The 25,154-nt window shown below is 38.0% G+C and overlaps 1 protein-coding gene across 1 annotated transcript in view; it reads right to left on the bottom strand.

Annotated features, from left to right (window-relative positions):
* MALRD1 (MAM and LDL receptor class A domain containing 1) overlaps positions 1-25,154 on the bottom strand; it is a 792,972-nt gene that overhangs the window by 616,886 nt on the left and 150,932 nt on the right. The gene's annotated exons all lie outside the window — the stretch shown is intronic.

Genomic DNA, 25,154 nt, shown 5'->3' with positions numbered 1-25,154 from the left:
GCAACTATTGACAATAATGGTTAATTGTTGTGAGACTGGAAAAAAAGATAAACCCAAAAGGCACAATCTGGGTTTGTTCAGTGTGGACATTCAGATATTACTATATATCCCAATGCAAAATGAGATTTGATGATTTTGCACTGGAATCCTTGGCCGTTAGTTATTTTTATCCAAGGAAAGAATACTAAACTGCATAGATGTGCCTTTATAAAAAGACTTAGGTAGAAAGCAGGAAGCTTAGGGAATAAAAGTATAAAGTAAATCACTCAATAAGATTATAAAATTCAAACTCACAAGGAAATTTTAACCTAGTGAAAAATCATTTTCAATTTTGAAAATGCTATACTTACACAAAGAGGAAGGTGAGGTGAATTGTAACATTATAAACATAAAATATTATAAAATGACTTACAAATACTATAAATCAATATTATTTCTTAAGTTTCTGTAAAATATCTGATTTCAAAAATATACCTGCTTTCTGTTAGGTTTCCTGACCCAAAATGTGACCAAAAGTCAATGAGAATGTATAAAAATAAATACCTTTAAAATTAAATACTTTTTTAAATATTGCATCAACTTTAATAAGGAATAACTCCATTTCATTATATTAGGAACCAGAAAAATCAACAAATTACTGCTATATTTACAATGAGGATCTCCCAAGTAAAGTTTAGAAATTTATGGTGAAACAAAATGAAATGCTGCTCAAGAGCAAAAAAAGAATCATGATAATTATGAGAAGTTAGGGATAAATGTTAAGAATATTGAAGACTTTGGGGCGCCTGGGTGGCGCAGTCGGTTAGGCATCCGACTTCAGCCAGGTCACGATCTCGCGGTCCATGAGTTCGAGCCCGCGTCAGGCTCTGGGCTGATGGCTCAGAGCCTGGAGCCTGTTTCCGATTCTGTGTCTCCCTCTCTCTCTGTCCCTCCCCCGTTCATGCTCTGTCTCTCTCTGTCCCAAAAATAAATAAACGTTGAAGGAAAAAAAAAAATTAAAAAAAAAAAAGAATATTGAAGACTTTGCATTTTTAAAAGCCATCTCTGTTTGCAAATGCATAATAAATAAATAACCCATAAATATACATAGATTCCCGTGGTTTCAAAATATGTTGCCATTTCAATGTTCAGTATTCAAATGTTGCCATTTCAATCCCTGGGAAAGCAATGCTTTTGACTCCTATTTCAGACAATCAAAAAAAAAAAAAAAAAAAAGGATCCAGGAGTTCTTGTTATGCAAATATAGAAAGGAAACAAGTTATTGCTGCTGTATAATAGCTATTGCACATAGCTTCCTGGAAAGGGAGCCTTATTGACTACTATCCAGAGAAATACTGATGTAGAAGTAAATCAATGTTCTAATGAGAGTAAAATTTTAGAAGCCATTATAGCAATTTGCTAGTTCTCTTAGATAAGGCCCATCAAAGATGACAACTTTTAACAGATTATGTTGTTTAAATTCAAATATGCCTGTTTAATATATTTTGTTCCTAAATATTTAGATTTCTACACACATTTTAAAATCTCACCTCAGTTAATCAGAGAATGTAATAATCAGCTGAAATTGATCTGGTTAGCTGTTAACCAAATATAGATTTATTAGGATGGCTTTAAAAATTATATATGTCTTATTTTTAATGTTTATTTATATTTGAAAGAGAGAACGCAAGTGGGGGAGGGGCAGAGAGAGAAGGGGCAGAGGACCTGAAGCAAATTTCCCGCTGAAAGCGGCAAGCAAGGCGGGGCTTGAACTCATGAACCTCAACATCACGACCTGAGCCAAAGTTGGACGCTCCACCAACAGCACCACCCAGGTGCCCACATATGTCTTTTTCCGTCTTAGAAATATATTATCCTGGATACGTCTTAATAACTGAGGTTCAAGGATTGTTCACTTTTTTTGGAACGTCATTATCGACTTTCTCAATTATCCTCATCATCAGAAACAACATAATTTGCACGAACATTTGCAGTTACCACTACCTCAGGGTTTACTGTGTACCAACTTTGTGCTAGGGGCTGGTACGTTCATAAGTGGATACCTGTTGACATAAAGTTTCTAAAAATTGGTTGTCTGTTTCTATGGCTGTGGGTAAAAAAAGCTAGTGACTCTAAAGCAGATTTAAATTATTTTGAGTAAAACTATCTTTGTTGCCTCTGTTAGTTATTTAAATATAATTACAGTAGCTGCCCCTGAGGAAAAAGTACTAGAGGATATTTGGTGACTGACAAACAGGTCCATCATCCTACACTATCACTGTCGTGTTGAGAGCTTTTCACTGAGACAGAAGAAGATAAATTTATATAGGAGTTAAGGAACCTGCAGAAGGGAAAAAAATACAGAATCAGTCTGTCTCATATCAGAATCACTGTTGGAACTTCTTTGATGGTTTGGGATAATGCCTAAAAGCGGTCATGTGTAAGAAATAAACATGAAAGGTACAAAGCGTCTGAGCTAATTTGGGTCTCACACAAAGAGTTAAAAATTTATAGTCCTCCTTGATACTTACCCAAAGGAGCTGAAAACTTATGTCCACACAAAACCTTCACATGGATATTTACAGCAGCTTTATTCCTAATTGCTAAATCCTGAAAGCAACAGAAATGTCCAGCGACAGAAATGTCCCTCAATAGGTGAATAGATAAATAAACTGTCATACATCTGGACAGTGGAATATTATTCAGCACTAAAAAATGAGCTAGTGGGGTGCCTGGATGGGTCAGTCTGTCAAGCGTCAAACTTTAGCTCAGGTCATGATCTCATGGTTCATGGGTTCAATCCTTGCATGGGGCTCTGTGCTGATAGCTCAGAGCCTGGATGGAGCCTGCTTCAGATTCTGTGTCTCCCTCTCTCTCAGCCCCTCCCTCCCCTGCTTGTGCTTTGTCTGTCTGTCTCTCTCTTTCTCTCTCTCTCTCAAAAAGAAATAAACATTTAAAAAATTATTTAAAAAAATAAAAAATGAGCTATCAAGCCATGAAAAGACATGAAGGAATCTTAAATGCATATTTCTAAGTGAAAGAAACCAATCTGAAAAGGCTCTATACTGTAGGCTTTCAACTATATGACATTCTGAGGGACACCTGGGTGGCTCAGTTGGTTGAGCATCCAACTCTTGATTTTGGCTCAGGTCATGATCTCATGTTTCGTGAAACTGAGCCCCATATGGGTCTCTGTGCTGACAGTGTAGAGCCTGCTTAGGGTTCTCTCTCTCCTTCTCCCTCTCTCTTGCCCCCCCCCCATAAATAAATCAACTATATGACATTTTTCAAAAGGCCAACTGTGAAGACAGTAAAAAGAACAGTGGTTGCCAGAAGTTGGAGGTGGGGGGAGGACTAACTAGGCGGAGCACAGAGTATTTTTATGGCAGTGAAAATATTCTGTATGATACCATGCTGACAAATGGATTTTACTCTCTCTTCTTCCAAACCCACAGAATGTACAACAGCTAGTGTGGACCCTAATATAAATTTTGGGCTTCGAGTAATTATGATGCATCAGTGTAGGTTCCTCACTTGTAACAAATGCCCCACTCTGGGGGGGAAAGGCTGATAGTCAGAGAAGCTGTGCACATAATGGGGGGGGGGTGGTGGGAGGTATACATGAAAACTCTGTACTTTTTCTGTGACTCTAAAACTGCTCTGAAAAAAAAAGTATTAATAATTACCTAACAAGTTAATGTAAGTACTACAAAGAAAATCAAAACAAAAATTTATAGGAAAAAATATGTTCTGATACATCATGTACTTGAACCCCAAACTCCCTCTGTTTTTAGTCACATCAGCAAAAAAATTCTCAGATTTTAGGGGACAAAGGGAAAATGGCTAACCATGTAAGTGGTTAATTATAAAAATTAAACCTGAAGCCCAGCTGAAGGCCAAGCTGTGGTTTGCAGAGAGATCTAAACCAGTAAAGACATAACTGCAGTGTGGGGGACATCCATTTACTACAAATGTCACATCTTACCTAACTCTCATGAAATAAAGAGGATATTATTTTCCCCGTTTTAGAGATGAGAAACATAAGGTTGAAAGGGGGATAACATAATTTCTCAGTGCTCATTATTATGGACAAAATTCCAACCCAGACCTAATGTCAAAGCCTGTGCTTTTAAAAAAGTATGCTGCTTCTTGTAGTTAAAAAAAAGTGATAATAATGATAGCTAACAGTTTTAGAACTGTTACAGGCCATGCCCTGTGCTATGTGTTTTTGTGCAAGATCATATAAAATCTAAACATGTATAATCACAGGACACGCTCTGGAAGTAGACTTTAAACTATATAATACTAAAGGCATACCTTGTTTTATTATGCCTCACAAATATTGCATTTTTTTAACAAACTGAAGGCTTGTGGCCTACAGTGATTAAGTCCATTGAATCCATTTTTCCAACAGCATTTGCTCACTTCATGTCTCTGTGTCATATTCTAGTAATTCTCACAGTATTTCAAACTCATCAATTATATTTGTTACCATGATCTGGAATCAGTTATCTTTGATGTTCCTATTTTAATTGTTTTGGAGCACCATCAGCTATGCCCACACAAGATGGTGAACTTAACAAATGCGTCTGTGCTGGCTGCTTCACCGACCGGCCATTCTCCCATTTCTCTCCTTCTCTTTTGGCCTCCCTATTGCCTGAGACACAAAATACTGACATGAGGCCAATTACTAACTCTACAATGGCCTCTAAGTGTTCAAGCAAAAGGAAGAGCCACACATCTCTTACTTTAGGTCAGAAGTTAGAAACGATTAAATTTAGTGAGGAAGATGTCAAAAGCTGAGATAGGCAAAAAATTTTGGCCTTTTGAGACAAACAGTTAACGAAGCTGCGGATGCAAAGGAGAAGTTCTTGAAGGAAATTAAAAGTGCTGCCAGTGAACACACAAATGGTAAAAAAGCGAAGCAGCTTTATTGCTGATGCGGAGAAAGTTGGAGTGGTCTGGAGAGAAGATCAAACCAGCCACAGCATTCCCTGAAGCCAAAGCCTCATCCAGAGCAAGGTCCTAACTCTCTCCAATTCTATGAAGGCTGAGAGAGGTGACGAAGATGAAGATGAGGTTAAAGCTAGCAGAGGTTGGTTCATGAGGTTGAAGGAAAGAAGCCATTTACATCATATAAAAGTTCAAGGTGAAGCGAAAGGTGCTGATGTAGAAACTGCAACAGGTTATCCAGAAGATGTAGCTAAGATGATCAATGAAGCGAGCTACACGAAACAGGGGACTTTCTGGGATGCCTGGTGGCTCAGCTGGCTAAGCTTCCAACTCTTAATTTCGGCTAAGCTTCCAACAATTAATTTCGGCTCAGGTCATGAGCACAGGATTCATGAGGTCAAGCCACATGTAGCGCTCTGTGCTGACAAAACACAGCCTGCTTGGGATTCTCTCTCTCTTCCTCTCTCTCTGCCTCTCCCCACACTCGCCCTCGCTCTCTCAAAATAAATAAACTTTAAAAAAATAAATAGTGTATTTTCAATGTAGATGAAACAGCTTTATGGTAGAAGAAGATGCTTATGGACTTTCATAGCTAGAAAGGAGAAGTCAATGCTTGGCTTTAAAGCTTCAAAGAATAGGCCGACTCTCTAGTCAGGGGCTAATGCAGCTGGTGACTGTACATGGAAGGCAATGCTCAGTTACCATTCTGAAAATCCTAGGACCCTTAAGAACTCTGCTAAATCTACTCTGCCTGTGCTCTAGAAATGAAACTACAAAGCCTAGATGACCATGCAACTATTTACAACATGGTTTTCTGAATATTTTAAGCCCACTGTTGAACCTACTGCTCAAAAATAAAAGATTCCATTCAAAATATGGCTACTCCGTGACAACGCCTCCAGTCATCCCAGGGCTCTGATGGACACATACAATGAGATGAATGTTGTTTTCATGCCTGCTATTACAACACCCATTCTGCAGCCTGCAGATCAAGTAGTCATTTCAACTTTCAAGGCTTATTATTTAAGAAATACATTTCATAAATCTCTAGCTGCCATATATGATGATTCCTGGGATGGATCTGGGCAAAATAAACTGAAAGCCTCCTAGAAAGCACTGACCATGCTAGACGCCATTAAGAACATTTGTGATTCATGAGAAGAGACCAAAATATCAACATTAACAGGGGTTTGAAAGAAGTTGATTCCAGTACTCGTGGATGGCTTTGAGGGGTTCAAGACTTAAGTGGAGGAAGTGACTACAGATGGGCGGAAACAGCAGGACAGCTAGAATTAGACATGGAGCCTGACGATGGGACTGAAGTGCTGCAATCTCTGATGAAACTTTAATGGTGAGTAGTTGCTTCTTATGGATGAGCAAAGAAAATGGTTTCTTGAGACATAACTTACTCCTACTCATGGAGAATCTGCTGTGAAGATTGCTGAAATGACAACGAAGGATTTCAACTACTGCACAAACTTAGTTGATAAAGCAGCAGCAGGGTTTGAGAGGACGGATTCCAATTTTGAAAGAGGTTCTACTGGGGGTAAAATGCTATCAAACAGCATCGCATGCTATGGAGAAACTGTGAAAGGAAGAGCCAATTAATGCAGCGAATTTTACTGTTGTCTTGTTTTAACAAATTGTCATAGCCACTCTAACCTTCACCTACTACATGATCAATCACCGTCAACACAGAGGTAAGACCCTCCACCAGCAGAAAGACTCCTTGAAAGCTCAGATGGTAGCAATTTTTTTAGCAATAAAGCATTTATTTAATTAAGGTATGTACATTGTTATTTTAGACATAATGCTACTGCACACTTAACGGACTACAATAAAGTATAAACATAACTTTTATATGTGCTGGAAAACCAAAGCATTAATTTGATTTGCTTTATTGTGATACTTGTTTCACAGCAGTGGTCTGGAACTTCACCCACAACATCTCTGAGGCATGTCTGTAATAACTGTAAGTCCAATAGATTAACTCTCCTTGTTTAGGTCTTTTTTTTTTTTTGTCTCTCTAGATTACATGACCCTCCTGAAAGTTGCATGAAGGAGGACAAAAGTTAATTGAGTATTCCAGTACACTGGCTTAAGTTCATTGAGGTTGTACTTTATTCGATTAAGCTGAGGTTATTATAAACTTCAAAGGCATTCACACTATATATACTATTTTAGAACATGTTCTCTACTAATAGTATTTCTTTGAGTTTCAGGCTTTTCACGCATTCAAATGGTTATATGTTCAGAGTTATGATGTTAAAATAATTGAACTACAGATGTCATCAATAGTTAATATTCATCAGTTATTTAAAACATAAAAGAGTAAGGAAATATTTACAAAATTGCCATGAAATAAAAAAGATGTCTATATAAATAAACAGAAGTAATGAAATAGTTTAAAGGAGAACCAATGCATAAATAACAATAACATTTGGCATTCAAAATACTGAACTTGAAATGAAAATGATTAATAACATTATCCTACATATGGTTTTAAGGGTCTCCTGTAATTTGACCAACAGAGACACTCTTGGGACACAATTCACAATGGGTCCTTTATGTTTCTGCATGTCTTACAAACTGTCATTAACTGCCCCTTTGTTCCAGGCCATCTTTTTAAGTATATTTAAATAGCAAACAGTTATGAAAAACAGAGGTAGTGACTCTGTCTATAACAGAGAGCAAATTATCTTGTATGATATAATAAGGAAAATGTCTTCCCCTAAAACAAAGGTCAGACACATTTGCTTGAATCACAATATAAAAGATTTGGGTTCTATAAACTCAGGCTTTCTTAGCTGTGATGCAAAACCCAGTTCATCCACCTGGGCCCCTCTGTGTTGCTCCTGGGACTCAGGGAGCAAGAGGAACCAAGGCAAACAGGATGTTTATGCTGTGTTATACCATAAGTAGTACTACACCCTTTCTCTCTGACCCAGGAGTCTCACCCATTCTGCCAGCATCCATGAAACTATGGCAGGCTAGCTTGTAAGAAGGGTAAATGTCAGACCTTTCACATTTCTCAACACACATTACATTAAATTATATATTAAATTATATATATATATATGCATAAGTATTATATATATACATAAGTATATATATATAATACATAAGTATTTTGTGTGTGTGTGTGTGTGTTACCTTTACCTTTCATGAAAGACGAAAAATGATTCAGAGGGAGAAACCAGTAGTCCGGATGTGTAAAAAAGAACCCAGATCTTGCAACCAAATCAAGGAACTGCAGCTAAAATTTTCCCAGGTGAAATTTCAAAACTGCTTTGAGCCAGTGCCTTGTTTACCTTCCATTCTCTCCTTCTCTTTTTTGAACTAAAATGTCAGGTGTTGTCCTGATGCCTGTCTTATGACTGCATGTTAAGAATGTTGGATGCAGATCACTTACATCCTTCATTTCACAGCTCAACAGATGGAAGGTATGATGCCAAGAAGCTGTACCACATCTAAACCCAAGTAGATACTTAAGTGATGATTTCTAGACCTCTGAACTCACTACATTTAATTGAGCATTTAGACCTTTTTACTATGGCTCTAATGGGGTGAGATCCTTGGAAATCGTGGGAGATGGTGAACAGACTTTGCATATGAGAGAAATCACAGCGACCAGAGATTGAACTATAGTAAAGCAGAACTATAATATAGCCCTCATGGTCTCAAACCCCTGCTGCTATAACTTTATTAGGTTATGTTACACGGCTAAGGAGTTTTGCCAACATAACTAAGGTTACTAATCAGTTGACCTTATGATATGTGAAGATATCTGTGTAAGCCAACCTAATCAATACATCCTTTAGGAGAGCATTTGTCTCTAAATGATCACAGAATTCAGAGAGATTGGAAGTGTAAGTGTCTGCCGTTGCAGGTTGAAAGATGAATGGGGGCATTAACGACATTAATGTCATTTCAAAGCTTTCATCTCTTGCTAACATGTTTTTCTGGAAGGAAACTGATGCCCCAAATACCAGCAGCAAAAACAGTGCCTTCTAAAATGGTTCTGTGCATGTATTTGATCAACTGAAAAAAAAGTCATGACCAAAACTTAAAGTTAGCTTTTTCTTTGAAACTAAACACAAGAATATTCTCATTATAATAGAAACTCAAAGTGGTCTTTTGAGCAAGAATTTAAATTTTAATTTCTAAGTTTTTCTGGAATCATGCTACATACATAATCTAGCACACTATCATAATAAATAAGTCCCCAAATAGTACATATGATTATTAGGTTTTAAACATTAGCAATAAGAGATCATATCCTCACTAAATCCCCACATAAAAAAGACTGAGTAGTTTGAAAAAGTAATCAAAAAACTAAAACAGTAGTGGACGGGGAATGAGAAGGAAAGGATGGCACATCAGTAATATTAAGGCTGAGTTCATGTAGTCTTTTAGGAAAGCAGTGAACTGAGGCAGGAAAAAAATGTAGAATTAGGTGGATCAGCCAAGGAGAGGCACAAGTCTAGAAGGGGGCTCCTGATGTCCTGACCACTACTCACATGTCTTGTTGGGCACGAAAGTCATTGCAACCCTCTTAAAACCACAGAGTTCATCCATTCTGTCACTCTTCTAAGAAGAGTTTCTGTCTACAACCATAATAGGTTTCTGATTCACATGTTCTTCTCCTCTCAGTTCCCAAATCTACTCTTCTCTACTTGGTTCCTAAGTAGTAAGTCCTCTGTGTCACATGAGACAATGTGCATACCAAATGTGTACAATTTTTATTTCACTTATACTTCTCCTATATATCTCCCTGATGACACAGACTCCCTATTACTTCATGATAATTCTAATCTAGTCGAGGGAATTAAATAAGGACTCAAACAATGTCTGATGAACAATAAAGCAAATAAAAGAACTGTATGTTCATGAGCCACATCACAGTCACTTACAGTTTCTTATCTCTTTTGTAGACACTCCAATTCCAGTGCTTGGTGGCTACCCAGAAATGCGGGCACATAAACTCTGACAGCATCACAATTACTTACTGAATATCAAGTACATTCTAGGCCTTAAAATAGGGACTGGAGATAAAAGAAACTATAAACTTCTGTATCCCCTACTGGCTTACGTTCTGGTAGATCACAGCATTGTTCCTATTTAGTGCTTCCCAACTTGATTCTTCACCTCTGTAACAAAATCTTGGTCATCACTTCTGCCCTATCGAGTACATCTAGTAAGTCAATAACAACCCATCCCACATTACCAGAGCATTAACACTCTTCTAAAAAGTTTAACTATAGTAATGACTATTATTAAAATGTACTCATTAATGAAATTTCAAAATCGAAATGTAAATATGGTGACCCTTAGGGATGATGAGCCTGAGTTAAGTTACATTTATTTCTAAATATATATTTATATCACATGCATATGCACACACACACACTCACATGCACACATATAACCCAAAGAAAATAAATGCAGGTTCTTGCTAAGCCTAAAAATTTGAGAGGTAGTGACATCACCAAGATGGTGACATAGGCCATTCCTGACTTCACTCTTCCTCACAAAAACAACAACTAACTACTCATAAAGAAGAGAAAATACCAGAACATGGGGATGAAACATCCCCTGCACCACAGAGATAAGACAGACTACACTCAATGGTTAAGAGAAGAGACTACACACTGACGGCTTTGCCCCTCTCCCAGACAAGGTCAATAACCCATGAAGAAGTCTTCCCAGAGCCTCCATTCCTCCAATGGGAAAAAAGGACACAGGGGGCCAATCACCCCCTTGCATTGTGGATCACTTCCTGACAGCCCCTACTCTAGCCTTGCCTCATTAGAATTGCAGGGGAAACCGTGGGGTTCTCCCACAGGAATCTGACAGTGACAGTGAAGGCAGGGTAGCTTGCAACAACCAGCATACAGATCTTGGCAGATGTAGTTTCTGACTACAGCACCCCAAATAAAGTAGTAATCGAAGTAGTAACCCCAACCAGTAGCTTTGATCATCATCACTAGAAACAAGTCGGGGACATACTCTGACCAGAGAACTCACTGAAGGGCAGATCTGCCTGATTTGGGTACTCACACAAGGAGTGTTGCTGACCCTAGATCCTGGCTTGTCCGTGCCCAAGCGAGGAGTCATATCCTCCCCTCCCCCGTCACCAGGGACAGTGTCTCCTGGCTCCATCTGGCCAGTGTGTCTGGCAAGAATACATGGAAGCTTTACAGCTCCACAATACTCCAACCAAGAGGGAGGTGGATGGAGCTGATAGCTCCCAGAGCAAAGCCAGTACAGCGTATGAAGAATTCCCCTACTACAACACACAGCCAAGGCTGAGGGTTCTTCGTGGCCCATGGTTTCAAAAGGAAAGCTTGTTTCTAGAAAATGTAAGCGAAGCCAGGAGTGGCTCCTCCCAATCCTACCCAAGCAAGTGATCTGAAACATAGCCATACCCACTGTGGCTCCCAGGCCCCACCTGACCAGAAGGGCTGGCAAGACACCTGAAAGCTATGTAACCAACAATGCTTAAACCAATAAGCAGAAAGGCAGAGTCAAGAGAAAATCAGAACAAAGCCAGCACCAGGTGTAAAGGGGTGGCCTGCTATACCTAGGCAGGGGGATTAATTCAAAGCCAATATCGAGGGTAGTTCCTGACCATGCTGACTGAAAAGACTGAGAAAAGCAGAGAAGCCTGGAGCAGCCCTCCACTCTCCCATCCAGAAAAGGGAGTTGAGACAGCCCCACCACTGTAGATAGTGTCTTCCAGCCCCAGCTGATCAGAAGGGCTGGTGAAAATATCTGGAACCATATAAAACTGGCAATGCTACAGCTAACAGACAGACAGGCAGAGCCAATAGTCAGCAGAGCAAAGACAATGACTCTACTTGGCCAGGGAACTTGGGGCATAGGTTAGCTCAAGTTAAGACAACAAGCAAAGAGCTTTACTGCCTTTAGAGGTGCTTTTCCCAATGCTCCTGGGCAGAGAAACAAATTCATAGGCCCAAATCATTGCTCATATAGCCTTCAGCCTGTGTGACTGGGGAACCTAACCAGAGCACATGGGGAACTGCCACATAGTCCATCCAAAATCCCTGCTTCCAGTTGCACTTTAAAAGAGAGAACAGCCTATGGCTTTCTCCATTTCCAGAGAAAACTGTTGGCCTTACATGACCAAGAAATTCAGTGTGCACTTTTGCATTGATTCAGGCCTCCCCAAATGAGCTATACAGATCCTGTATCCTGTCCTACTATCCTGCTCATGAAGGGAAATTAACTCACAGCTCTATCTACTACTAAATATAGTACCCATTACAGACCATCTAGTCAGCCTGACCAGAAAATCCAGACAACTGGTGAGACCATCCAAAGACTCACTTGTCTAGAAAACCAAGACAGTAGTCCTATCTAACTGTTCTCAGACGGTAGCACAACTCCTTCCCCACAGCCAACCTTACAACTCAGACAGTTGCCTTGTCAAAAAATAGACCGTAATAGCATTCCACACCTGCCCAAAGTCACAGGCCTAGAAATCCAAACAGAGCTGGCTACTGAAGATCTGTGTCTGCCAAAGCAAATCTGTAAAATCTGGAAGAGAGTCCCAATTATTCAAATGTGTAGATACCAACGTAAGAAATCAACAATAAAAAAACCATCATGGGAAACATATAAAGTTCCAAAAACTGACTCAAAGAAAATAGAGATCTATGAATTATCAGAAAAGATTTCTCATAATTATCTTAAGTTTAGATAACCATAAGAGTGCATAGACAATTAAATGAAGTTAGGAAAACAACGCATAAACAAAACAGTAAGTTTGACAAAAAATACAGAAATCAATAGAAATCCTAGAGCTGAAAAAATAATTAAGCTGACATATTCAACAGAAAGTTTCAAAAATACAATGCAGAAGAAAGAATTAGTGACCTAAAGAATAAGACATAGGAAATTATCCAGTCAGAGAAACAACAACAACAATAACAAAAAGATAACAAAGACTAAAGTAAGCCTATGGGACTCATAGACTCAATGGGAATTCCAGAAGAAAAGAATGATACAGGGATGGAATGTAAATTTAAAGCAATAGTGACTGAAAATTTCCCAAGCCTGGGAAAGAAAATGGACATCCAGATCCACGATTCCCAAAGTACCAGAAATACACTGAACCTGAGGAGGGCTACACCAAGACACATTATAATTAAATTGCCAAAGCCAAGAAAAGAATTTTAAAAGCAGTAAGAAAAAAAAAAGAGAGAAAAGATACATATATGGGAACCTCCATAAGACGATAAGCAGATTTCTCAAGAGAGACTTTTAAGGCCAGGAGAGAATGGGATGCCATATTCAAAATATTGAAGAATATAACCAAGAATTCGATGCCCAGCAAAACTATCCTTTATAAATGAAGAAGAAATACTTTCTCAAACAAAAGATGAGGGAGTTCATTACCACTGGACCTGCCTTATAAGAAAGACTAAGAGAATTATTTGAGTGAAAGTAAAATAACATAAACTTCATAAAAATATAAAAAGAAAGCATAAAACTCACTCACTGGTAATGGTAAATACAGAGTCAAAGTTAGATTCTGTAAGATGGTGATGATAGTGCCTAATTCACTTACAACTCTCATGTAAAAGTTAAAACAAATGTAGTAAAAATACCATAACTACCGTAATTGTTGTTACACATATAAAAAAATACGTGAATTGTATCAGAAATTACATAAATATGAGGGGGAAAAGAACAGAAGTGATAATTTAAGGATTTTTATGAAGGAAAGTTGTTATAAGCTTAAAGTGGGGTTTATAATTTTATGATGTTTTATGTAAGCCTCATGAAAACCACAGAAAAAACCCTGAACCAATTACACAGATAAACATGACAAAGAAGACAAAGCATACTATTATCAAAAGACATTAAAACACAAAAGCAAACAGGGATATACAAAGCATGGAACAATGCATCTATAAAACAACCCAAAAACAATTTTTGGAATGGAAAAAATCAACAGATATAAAAATTGTAGATATTTACAGACCCAACATCAAAGCATCATAATAAATAAAGCAAAAACTAACAGAGGTAAAAGGAGAAATAAACATCAATACAATAACAGTTGAAGACTTTAATACCCCACTCTCAACAATGGACAGATCATCCAGAGAATGAATAAGTTAATAGATTTGCGCAACACTAGAGACTGAATGTACCCAATAGGCCTATACATAACATTCTATGCAACAACAGCAGAATTCACTCAAGTGTGCGTGGAACATTTCTAGCATGAACTATATGTTAGGCCATAAAACAGATCCTAGCAAATTCAATGTGACTGAAATCATTCCAAATACCTCCTCTGACCATGATGGTATGAAAGAAATCAAAAATACAGAAAACTAGATAATTCATGAGTACACAGAAATTAAATACACATTCCTGAACAACCAATGAATCAAAGAAGAAATTAAAGGGGAAATAATAGTACTTTGAGTCAAATGAAAATGGAAACATAAAAGAAATTAAAGGATGGAGCAAAAGCAGTTCTAAGAGGAAAGTTCATATTATTAAGAAGAAAGATCCCACATAAATAACCTAACTCTATCCTTAAGAAATTAGAAAAAGAAAATAAACTGAGCCAAAGGTTAGGAGAAGAAAAGGAAATAATAAAAATTAAAGCAGAAAAAGATGGAGAAATGAAAAACAATTTTAAAAATTAACCAAAATGAGTTGGTTCTTTAAAAAGATTAACAAAATTGGGGCACCTGGGTGGCTCAGTTGGTTAAGCATCTGACTTCAGCTCAGGTCATGATCTCACAGTCTGTGAGTTCAAGCCCTGTGTTGGGCTCTGTGCTCACAGCTCAGAGTCTGGAGCCTGGTTCAGATACTGTGTCTCCCTCTCTCTCTTCCTCTCCCTTACTTGCACTCTGTCTCTGCGTCTCAAAAATATATAAACTTTAAAAACAATTTTTTAATAAAAAAAACGATTAACAAAACTGACAAACTTTTAACAAGTTTAAAAGAAGTGGGGGGGGGGGAAATTATAAAATTACAAAGGAGACGTTACAATGGATACCACAAAAGTACAAAAAATTATAAGGGTTACTATGTACCAACAAACTGGACAACTGAGAAGAAATGGAAAAATTCTTTGAAACACACAATTTACTAAAATGGAATTGGAAAGAAATAGGAAAACTGTCTCGACTAATTACTAGTAAGGAGATTGAATCAATAATTAAAAATCTCCCAATGAAGAAAAGCCTACAACCAGATGGCTTCACTGGTGAATTAACCCATCAATTTTCTCCAACTTTTCCAAAAAATCAAAAAGCAGAGAATACTCCCAAATAAACCTTATGGGTCAGCACTATCTTGGTACTCAAAGCCAGATGAGAACCCTACTAGAAAAGAAAACTATAGGCCAATACCCCTGATGATTAGAGATGCAAACATTCTCAACAAAATATCAGCAAACCAAATTTAACAGCCTATTAAAAGGATCATTCACCATGATCAAGTGGGATTTATCCCTTGGATGAAAGGATGGTTTAGAATATGGAAATGAATCAATGTGGTATGTTGCATTAATAGAATGAAAGAAAAAAAATCATATGGTCATCTCTATAGATATAAAAAAGTATTTGACAAAATTCAACAGTCATTCATGATAAAAACAGTTCACAAATTAGGCATGGAAGTAACATATATCAATATAAAAAAGGCCATATATATCAAGTACACAGCTAACATCACACTCAATATGAAAGGTTGAAAAATTTTCCTGTAAAAACAAGAACAAGATAAGGTGCCTACTCTCACCACTCCTATTCAATACAGTACTAAAAGTCCTAGCCAGAGCAAACAATCAACAAACAGAAAAGGCATCAGAATTCAAAAGGTAGAAATAAAATAGCCTCTTTTTGCAGATGATATGATTCTATACAGAGAAAATCCTAAAAATGCAACCAAAAAACTATTAGAACTAATTAAAAAACTCAGTGATGTAGCAGGATACAAATTTAGCATACAAACATCAGTAGAGTTTCTACATTCTAACAATAAATTTTCTGAAAAGGATATAAAAAATTAATCCCATTTACAAATGCATTAAAACAATAAGTTTCACTAAGGAAGTGAAAAATCTCTACCTTTAAAACTGAGACTATGATGAAAGCGATTGAAGAAGACACAAATAAATGGAAAGATATCCCATGTCTGGGGATTGGAAGAAAATTATTAAAATGTCAGTACTACCAAATGCCATCTATAGAGTCAATGTAATCACTATCAAGATTCTAGTGCACTTTTTTTTTACAAAAGTAGAAAAAATGTTCCTAGAATTTATGTGGAACCAATAAAGACCCCCAATAGGCAAAGAAATCCTGAGAAAGAAAAAAGCAGGAGGCATCATACTTCCTGATTTTAAGATATACTATAAAGCCATAATCACCAAAACAGTATGGTATTGGCATAGAAATAGACAAATATTCCATTGGAATATTTGAGAGAGAATAAGGAGAGGGAAATAAACCCAAGCAATACAGTCAACTAATATTTGACAAGGAAGCCAAGAATGCTCAATGAAGAACTGTCTCTTCAACAAATAATGATGGGCCAACTGGACATTTACACGTAAAAGAATGACAGTGGACCCATATCTCACATCCGTCACAAAAACTAACTCAACATGAAATAAAGGCTTAAATGTGAGACCTGGAACCATAAAACTCCCAAGAAAAACAAAAGAAAAAAGGTCCTTGACATTGGTCTTGGTGATGATATTTTAGAAATCACACTTAAAGGATAAGTAAAAAATAAAAAATAAGTCAGTAGGACTATATCAAACTAAAAAGCTCTACACACCTGAGAAAGCCTTCAACAAAGTGAAAAGACAACCTACAGAATGGGGAAAAATATTTACAAACCATACATGTGATAAGGGCTTAACATCCAAACCACATAAATAATGCACATAGCTCAACAACAGAAAAACAAATAACCCAATTTAAAAATGAGCAAAGAACTTAAAAGATATCTTCCAAAAAAAGATCTACAAATGGCCGACACATGAAAAGATGTTCAACATCACTAGTCGTTAGGGAAATGCAAACTAAAACCACAATGAGATATCATCTCACACCTGTTAGAATGGCCATCATCAGAAAGACAAAAGATGACAAATGCTGGCTTGGATGCAGAGAAAAGAGAACCCTGTGCACTGTTGGCAGGATTGTAAATTGGTGCAGCAACTGTGGAAAAGAGAATGAATGTTCCTCAAAAAATTAAAAATAGAACTAGATACAATCCAGCAATTCGATTTCTGGGAATATATCCAAAGGAACTGAAATCACTAACTAGAAAAGATAAATGCACTTCCCTATAAATAGCAGCATTATTTATAATAGTCAAAATGGAGAAACAGCCTAAGTGTCCATCGATACATGAATGGATAGGGAACTTTTGGTATATACAGCTGTCCCTGAACAAAACAGGGATTAGAGGTGCTGATCCCGCACACATCTGAAAATCTGCATATAAATTTCAAGTCTCTAAAAACCTAATAGCCTACCATTGACTGGAAGCCTTACAAATAACATAAATAGTCAATTAATACATAGTTTGAATTATATACTGTATTCTTACAACAAGGTAAGCTAGAGAAAGGAAAATGCTATAACGTGTACCTTAAGCCTCATACAGTGATGTATGTCAACTATTTCTTAATAAAACTGGAAAAAATAAGATGAAGAAGTGTACAATTCTCACTTACCTTTTTTGAAATAGTTGCAGTGGCCTATTGACTCCTCTTTCCTGAAGGACCCTAGGGGCTTAGTAGTCCAAATTGGGAGTCATTCATCCAGTGAGTGAAAAAAATGTGCTCTTCTTTTTTTATTATCAGAGTCCTTAGTATTACCCAAGAAGCTTCTACTTCCTCATTATTCCCAGGTTCCAAAGCAAAATCTCCACAATTATCATCACCACTCCTCCCCACCTTCCAGTGTCTATCCTTATATGCTCCATCCTTCCTCTGTTACCACAGATAAACTGTTTGGGTTCCTAGCTGAGGCCATTTTCTTCTCGTGCGCTAGATGACATCCTCTGTTGGCTACCTAACTGCATCTCTCCAGAAAATCCTCGCTTCTCTCATGTCACACACTATCTCTCCCTATTCTATCTTCCCCATAAGCCCATAGAAACATGCTGTTAGACTCTCTTGACTCCATTTCATTGAACACCACCCACTTTATTTCTCAATTTTCCTTCCTAAAGTCTTAGAAAGAAACTCATGAAAGTTGTTCTCTTCTCCAGCTTTCTCCTGAGCCCCTTTCCATCAGGCTATACGCCTCATATCGAGAGCCACAATGACCTCATCACATATTATCCCAAGTCAATTCTCAGTCCTCATTTGATCAGCAACAGGTGACAGTTAACCATGTTTTCCAACTTCTTGAAACACTGTGCATACTTGGCTTCCAAGAGAGTAAATCCTCTGAATTTCCCTCCTCCCTCCCTAGTTGTTACTTTCTTCATCTTCTCTGCTGGTTCTTCCTTTCACCCTTGCTCTAGACCTTTAGATCTTTTACATTCATTACTTCAGAGAATTCTAGGGTCAGGATTTAAATTCCATCTATATGTTGATGTCTCACCACTTTATATCTCCAGCCTGAACCTCTCCCTTGAACTCCGGATTCATATGTCTAATTCTCTATCAGACATCTTTACCTGAGTATCTAATTGACATTTCAAATGTAATACACCCAGGATTAAGCTCCTGAGCTTTTCCTTCAAACTAGTTATTCTTATAGTTTTCCCAGGTCAGAAATGACAACACCGCCCTTCTAAGTTTCTACAGGCAAAGACCTTGGTTGGACACCTTAACTCCACTCTCTTGCTCTTCCCCCACATCCAATCAAGAAATCCTTTTTCTTCTATTGCAGAATCCATCCTGAATCTTCCCATTTCCCGCCACCTCCACTGTATCATGCTGGTTCAAGTCACCATCATATCTGTCTTCAATTTTAGAATATCCTCCTGTTTGGTCTTCTTGCTCCTAACCTTGCCCCTGATGGTCATTAGTTGTCAGCTTTCCTGGCCATGTCAGCTAGATCTCAGTGTTACCAGAAGCTGGCCTGGCAATAACAGCAGGGCTACTGTGCTCTTCTGTTGAACATGATTGTCACATACCATGAACCTCAAGGACATCATGTCGAATAAGAAAAAAAAACAGACAAAAAGAGGACCACTGTATAATCATATTGGAGCACAGGCAAAAGGATCACTGTGCCAACTCAAAAACTGTGTAAATATCCCACTCTCCCGGCTAACATGAGTAACTGTTGGATCTTTACTGTTTCATTTCTCTCACTTTCCATATAAAATTTATTTAGACACACAATCATAGAATTATCCTGGTTTTGTAAACATCCAATCTAGAGTGAATTCCAGCTCTCTTGCACCCTCCCGCAAATCGTGCGACAAAAGCTCAAATGCTATTACAAGTTCCTCGCAACGCTTCCTTGCTGAGTGTTCCACAGATCCCCAAGGGAAGCCATTTTCCTTGTTTACCAAGTATCAATAAACCCAACTTTGTAATAGGTATTTTATTGGTGGTCTTTGATGCACATTAATGCTCTCCTGTTTCCCCTACAGCAAGCATAGTAATTCTGTTAAGTCAGATCCTGTAAATAAATCCTCTGTTCAAAATGTTCCAGTACCTCCCCATCTCATTCATTTAAAAGCCAGTGTCCTTACAATGACCTGTAAGGCCTTAGGTGAATGACTGTGAACCTTGGTTGCTTTTTTTCTTTTTTTAAGTAGGCGCCACACCCAGCATGGAGCCCACCATGGAGCCTGAGATCCAGACCTGAACTGAGATCAAGAGTCAGGAGCTCAACCAGCTGAGCTCCCAGGCACCCCCTTGGTTGCATATTAAAATCACATGGGGAGCTTTAAAACTGACAAATGCCTGGGTACCACCTCCCAGCCATTGTAATTTAATTGGTTATGGCATCCAGAGCTTTAGAAGTTCTCCAGGTAGCTTTTCAAAAGAAGCCAAGATTGCGAACCACAGCTCTAGATGGGCTTCTTATTCCTTTCACCTCATATCCCACTTTTTCTCCCCATAAACACTCTCTTCCATCACATTGGTCCCCTTGCTATTGCTCAGACTCACCAAGTATGTTTCTGTCTCAATTCCTTCTTTGTGTCTGACACACTTTTACCTAAAATATCCTCAGGGTTTATTTCCTTACCTTTTCCAGTCTTTGCTTTAAATCACTTTGTCATTGAGACCTACTATAACCACCCTACTTAAAATTGCAAAGTCTTTTGCCAACCACTACATCATTGCCCCATTACCCTTACTCCGCCTTGTTTTTCTCTTTGGCACATATGCCCTTCAAAAATAATGTGTAATTTACTCATTTATTATAGTTTCAGTACCTCCCCAATTAGGAAGCAAGCTCTAAGAGCAGGGGGATCTCTGCCCATTTGCTTACTATGGGGTCTCAGATCATGCCTGACACATAGCAGGCATTGTTACGAGCACTAACGACTTTCCTTTTTCCAGTAGGAATTTTTTTTTCCTTTCTCATTTTCCCAAAAATTCTTGGTTTTATTAGGGAGTTAGACCATTTAGTTGGTACCCCAATACAATCCTACTTAATAGTCCATTCACTCCTAATTTTTTCAAAGGTTTATCTTTCCTCATATCTCCCTGATTGTGAGTTTCTCCTTAGGGTTTGGTATTTGAACCTTTATGCTTCCTTATTTGTATTTACCTTAATTATCACTCTCCTCTGAAGAGAGGATACTTCATCTTTCATACTTCAGCCAGAATGGAAAACTTCAAGTGGTGCCACCATGCCAGAACTGTGGTTAAAAACACTGGATCTTTCTCAATACTCTCTCCCAAGTAAACCCAGCATAGTATCAAAGCTTCAATTACTTTCTGTCACTAAATCCAAAAATTACTTCTCTAACGGAGTGTTCTCTTGTTAGAACTCCAAACAACAGAAAATAATGATCTCCTCCCTAAATCCTGCTCCCCCCACCAACTCTACATTTTTAATTCAAGACAAAAACTAAAGAGTATTACTTACAACATCCCTTTTCCCTTTCTCCCAAAACTCAGCAAAGTGTTTCTTTATTCTACTTAATAAATTTTTATTATGACATATCTCTACATGTCACTTTTGTTCCTGATAATCTCTTACCCTTCCTTTTAAACCCTCCCAACTGAAACCATTATTTCCATACTCTCCCCTTCAATTCATTCTACACACTGCAGCCAAAGTATAAACACTTAAAGACTTTTAAAATTCAAACTTGATCATGAAACTCAATAAAAATCCTTAAATGGATTTCCTATTGTTTAAGTATAATAATCCTTACCATGGTTAAGCTAATATTCAACAATCTCTGTGCTTCTCTTGCATTTATGCTTAAACGAACTCTATTATCACAGTTTCCTTAATGAATCAATACTTGGGAAAAGATATTCGCAAATGACATATCGGACAAAGGGCTAGTCTCCAAAATCTATAAAGAGCTCACCAAACTCCACACCCGAAAAACAAATAACCCAGTGAAGAAATGGGCAGAAAACATGAATAGACACTTCTCTAAAGAAGACATCCGGATGGCCAACAGGCACATGAAAAGATGTTCAGCGTCACTCCTTATCAGGGAAATACAAATCAAAACCACACTCAGGTATCACCTCACGCCAGTCAGAGTGGCCAAAATGAACAAATCAGGAGACTATAGATGCTGGAGAGGATGTGGAGAAACGGGAACCCTCTTGCACTGTTGGTGGGAATGCAAATTGGTGCAGCCGCTCTGGAAAGCAGTGTGGAGGTTCCTCAGAAAATTAAAAATAGACCTACCCTATGACCCAGCAATAGCACTGCTAGGAATTTATCCAAGGGATACAGGAGCACTGATGCATAGGACCACTTGTACCCCAATGTTCATAGCAGCACTCTCAACAATAGCCAAATTATGGAAAGAGCCTAAATGTCCATCAACTGATGAATGGATAAAGAAATTGTGGTTTATATACACAATGGAATATTACGTGGCAATGAGAAAAAATGAAATATGGCCTTTTGTAGCAACGTGGATGGAACTGGAGAGTGTGATGCTAAGTGAAATAAGTCATACAGAGAAAGACAGATACCATATGGTTTCACTCTTATGTGGATCCTGAGAAACTTAACAGGAACCCATGGGGGAGGGGAAGGAAAAAAAAAAAAAGAGGTTAGAATGGGAGAGAGCCAAAGCATAAGAGACTTAAAAACTGAGAACAAACTGAGGGTTGATGGGGGGTGGGAGGGAGGAGAGGGTGGGTGATGGGTATTGAGGAGGGCACCTTTTGGGATGAGCACTGGGTGTTGTATGGAAACCAATTTGTCAATAAATTTCATAAAAAAAAAGAAAAGAAAAAAAAAACTATTTGTAAAGTTGATTTGAGTAAATAAGCAAATAAACAGAGCAAATTTTTAAAAATAAATAAATAAATAAAATAAATCAATACTACTGTCCTTCTCACTCATTTCAATGCCTTACCACAGACCACTTCTTCTGTTTGGAACCCCCCATTTATGTTCACTTAGCTATTCAATTATATTCTATCACCATTCTTTTAAAAGATAATGAGACTCAAATATAGTCACAATTGATCTTGACAAAGGACTAGACAATACATTGGGAAAAAGGTATTTTCAACAAATGGTAATGAACTGAATATCACATGCAAAAAACTGAATCTAGACACAGACTTCCCATCCTTTCCAAATATAAACTCAAAACAGATCACAGTTCTAAACATAAAATGCAAAACTATGAAACTTCTGAAAGAGAACATGGGAGAAAATGTAGAGGGCTTTGGGTAAAGCAATGATTTTTTAGATACAACACCAAAGCACAACTCATGAAAGAAATAGCTGATATACTGAACTTCATTAAAATTAAAATTTTCTGGGGGCACCTGGGTGGCTCAGTCGGTTAAGCGTCCGACTTCGGCTCAGGTCATGATCTCATGGTTCATGAGTTCGAGCCCCGCGTCAGGCTCTGTGCTGACAGCTCAGAGCCTGGAGCCTGCTTCACATTCTGTGTTTCCCTCTCTCTCTCTGCCCCTTCCCTGCTCATGCTGTGTCTCTCTCTGTCTCAAAAATAAATAAACATTAAAAAAATTAAAAGTTTCTGCTCTGCAAAAGACAATGTCACAAGAATAAGAAGACAAGGCACAGATGGGGAGTAAATATGTACAAAAGTCCCATCGGATACAGGGCTGTCATACAAAATATACAAAAACAAACTATTTAATAAGAAAAAATATGGGCCAAAGACCTGAACAGAGACTTCACCAAAAGAGATTTACAAATAACAAATAAGCATACAAAATGATGCTCCACATCATACGTCATCTAGGAAATGCAAATTAAAGCAAGATACAACCAAACATCTACTAGAATGGCTAATATCCAGAACACTGTCAATGACAAATGATGGTGAGGAAGCAGAGCAATGCTGGTGAGAATACAAAAATGGTCGGACCATTTTGGATGATATTTTGGCAGTGTTTTTATAAAACTAAAAGTATACTTAAAATAGGATCCAGAAATCATGCTTGCTGGAATTTACCCAAAAGAATGAACCACTTTTGTCTACACAAAAACTTGCACATGGATGTTTATAGCAGCCTAATTTATTTGGAATATCAAACAATGTAATATTACTCAGTGAAAAAGTAATGCGCTTATGAGACATGAAAAAACATGGAGGAAACTTAAATGCATATTACTAAGTGCAAAAAAATTTGAAAATACTATATACTGTGTGATTCCAACCACATGAAGTTCTAGAAAAGGCAATAGATATTATGTAGGCAGTAAAAAGATCAGTGGTTGCCAATGGTTGGGGGCAGGAGAGGGATGAACAGGCAGAGCACAGAGGATTTTTAGGGCAGTAAAAACACTCTGTAGGATACCATAGTGATGTACACATTGTTGTACATTGGTCCAAAGCCACAAGATGTACAATACCAAGAGTGAACCTTGAGGTACCTCGTGGACTTTGGATGACGATGATGTGTCAAAGTAGGTTCATCAGTTGTGACAAAGGCCCCACTCTGATTGGGGATGTTGATAACAGGGAAGCTCTACAAGAGTCAGGACAGAGGCTGTATAGGAAATCCCTGTACCTTCTCCTCAATTTCGCTCTGAACCTAAAACTGCTCCAAAAAAGTCTTCATTACAGTCCCCTGGGTAGTTCAGTCTGGTAAGACTGACTCTTGATTTCAGCTCAGGTCTTGATCTCACAATTTGTGAGTTTGAGCCCCACACTGGGCTCTGCGCTGACAGCTGCAGAGCCTGCTTGGGATTCTCTGTCTCCCTTTCTCTCTGCCCTTCCCCCACTCACTCTTGTCTCTCAAAATAAATAAATAAACATTAAAAAAAGAAAGAAGAAACATTAATGCACTTTTTTTTTTTTTTGATTTTTTAATATATATTCATTTTTTAGAGAGAGAGAGACAGAGAGAGACAGAGCACAAGCGGGCAGAGGCAGAGAGGAGACACAGAATCCCAAGAAGCTCCAGGCACTGAGCTATTAGCACAGAGCACAATGTGGGTCTCGAACTCACGAGTGTGAGATCATGACCTGAGCTGAAGTCAGACACCCAACTGACTGAGCCACCCAGGCATCCCATGTTAATGCATTTTTAAAACATGCTATCTCCACACTAGTGCTAATCATAGAGTAATCATAACTTTCATGGGCAACTCTGTAACCTTATATACTGTGCATCAAAACTGGAATTACATATGGGTTGGTATAGACTGCAATCTCTATGAAGTTAGAATCCACATATGTCTTGTTCTCTCTGGAAACAGTTATAGACCCACGTATACTGTTTGATAAATATTTATTGAATGAATGAAGTGACCCTGAGGACAAGGGTTTTATAACACCTGTGTCCTATTATTATCCCATCTCTCCAGGCACCCTCCTCAAGTACTCACTCCTCCACCACAGTGATGTAAAATTAACTTCACAGGTAAACCTACTCTAACCAACCTGCCTCACTTTCATTTTAAGCAACTCAATTCTCCAACTGAAACCATGCTTGTGGCCAATTCCCCTGTGTCTTACGGAATTTCCAAATGATGTCAAAAATGCCTTTATTCCTAAACTTTTCATTAATGCCCTCCTTGTGATCCTTATCTTAGATGCTTAAAGATTCCTGT

Source organism: Prionailurus bengalensis, chromosome B4 (assembly GCF_016509475.1).
Source record: "Prionailurus bengalensis isolate Pbe53 chromosome B4, Fcat_Pben_1.1_paternal_pri, whole genome shotgun sequence".
NCBI classification, from domain to species: domain Eukaryota; kingdom Metazoa; phylum Chordata; class Mammalia; order Carnivora; family Felidae; genus Prionailurus; species Prionailurus bengalensis.
The sequence above is the reverse complement of the archived record's forward strand: the minus strand, read 5'-3'. Positions and strand labels throughout refer to the sequence as shown.